Raw genomic sequence first — 2,355 nt, 5'->3', positions numbered from 1 at the left:
ATTAAAAATATTACGTAACATATGTAATACAAATAGACCATTGTAATATTGAAATAAATAATAATATGAAATGATTCTAGCAATTTTAACAAAAGGAGTGCTGTCTGTTTAACTCACAAAGGCAAGGTGAACGGACACACACACACGCACACACACACAAGCATCAGGCCGGTTTCAGCTGCGGGCTCCAGTAGGGAGTGATACATGCTTGACATAACACTGAGAAAGGAAAACACGGCAGCTGCATTCTCCCTGCGTGTGGTGCTATAATTAGATGGCGGTGACGTCACCGAGGCCACAAGTGACACACAACAGAGGCTAACTGCTTTCTGGCTCTCTCCCCACCCTGCCAGATCAGTCAGACGGAATAACCACATAGTAACAGAGGATCAGGAAATGGCACGTGCACTCTGCTAATGCAGGGGGCGTCCGAACCCACTTTCCCTTCAAGCTCAGTGGGAACTGAGACCATTGTGTTTAAAAACGTGCTTTTATTTTATTATTATCCACAAAGATGTCTTCAAGCAGTCTGTAATTGGAGACATTGCCACAAAGTTTTATCAGTAATTACACTAGATTTATATGATTAACTCACTGACATCCATCTGCATTCAATTATTAAAATTAATGTTTTGTGAATATTTATGTGCAAGCTGCAATTTAACCACCTGTTGATAGATTACACTGGTATACATTGATTTTGTTGCCAACGATGTGTGAACGGTTTTATATTAAATTTATGGTGCTGATTAAGAATATGACTTTGGTTTTGCCAGATTGGCTCTAGTTTCTGAGATATTTTTTTGTTAACGCAACACGTTTGAAAAGCATTCAGAATTTCAAGAATATTTTTATTTTAGTTACAACTAGTAAGTAAACAGTCTAACATCATACAAAAAGGAAATGTAAAATATCTAACAGTGACAGGAAAAAGTTATATATGATTTGATTAAATAATACAATATTAATTTGTTATTAATTGTTAATAATGTCAATGCTTCAAAAAAAAGTACTGTGGCTGGTTGAAAAAGACGACTAATGTCTACGAATCGCGATGCGACTTTTGTAAAAAAGTCATCAAACTGGCAACAATGGGCTCTAAAGCCATCGACTCACATATCAGGGGAGAGAAGCACAAGCATTTTGTAAAAAGTCTTTTACATATGAACTCACCATAGTCTGCTCACCATTACAAATGGACTTATTGCAATCTGCTCACCATTAGACACACTGTTTGTCCACCATGACATATGGACTCAGCTGGATCACCTTTACACATGGAATCACTAATGGAATCACTAATGTCTGCTGACCATTACACACACTCTCACCACAGTATGCACACCATTACACATGCACTCCACTCACCATTATGCATGGTGAACCATGCAGTCCACTCACCATTATGCATAGGATTACCACAGTCTGCTAGATTGCCTGATGGGTGGCTGTTTGTTAGTCCGTGGTGAATTTCCTTCACCCAGCCTCAGTGATAATCAGCCCTGAGCTTGGAATTTACTGTATCTAATCAGGCTCCCAGTGATTAAGTTACAGTCGCAGTTCAGTCAGTTTCTAATCTAATTAACTAGATCATTATCTCGGCTCTCGCAAAGTTGAGCACAGCATGGTGCGGGTCTGGCATGGGGGCGGACGGAAACCACCGCCACCGCCGTCGTTGGATTCAAGCGGTCCAGGTGAGAAATCCTCCCCCCGCCCCATCACCCCTCACCCCTCACCCCCAAAGGCTGAGGCTGCACCGCAAGGTGGTGTTGGGACAGCGTGCAGCTATCTATCTGTGGGGGGGGCTTCTGACTGTTCTGTGCTAAGTGTGGGGAGGGGGACATTTTCATGCGAACTGTATCTAATGATGAGAGGCAGTGCTGCTGGGTGAATCATACACCTGAAACGGGCCAGAAATTACCTTCACTGTAAGACCAGTGGAGGACATGGTGGGGGGGGGGGGGGGCAGCTGTGCTGAGAAATGCTGAGATCGCACCCTGACCCGCGGAAGAACACCGTACCGGTCACGCTTGTTATCTTCTGCTTTTTATTATATTCAGTTCTACAATTTTTTTCTATTTTCTTCTGCATTTTATTATATTTTCTTCTGCATTTCTTAAAATTGTGTGATTATATGTAGCCCATAAGATGGCCCACCATTCGGTCCAATGTGTCTCCTGACTTGTGTAATATACTTCCTGTGGCCTGGTACAGGATAAGCACTGGAAGATGGATGGATGGATGGATGGATGGGTTGATACTGAATACAGTAAAACCTCGGATTGCGAGTAACTTGGTTTGCGAGTGTTTTGCAAGACGAGCAAAATTTTTAAATAAATCTTAACTTGATAAACG

This window comes from Paramormyrops kingsleyae, chromosome 13 (genome assembly GCF_048594095.1).
Source record: "Paramormyrops kingsleyae isolate MSU_618 chromosome 13, PKINGS_0.4, whole genome shotgun sequence".
Taxonomy (NCBI): Eukaryota; Metazoa; Chordata; class Actinopteri; order Osteoglossiformes; family Mormyridae; genus Paramormyrops; species Paramormyrops kingsleyae.
Note: the sequence above shows the minus strand (reverse complement) of the source record.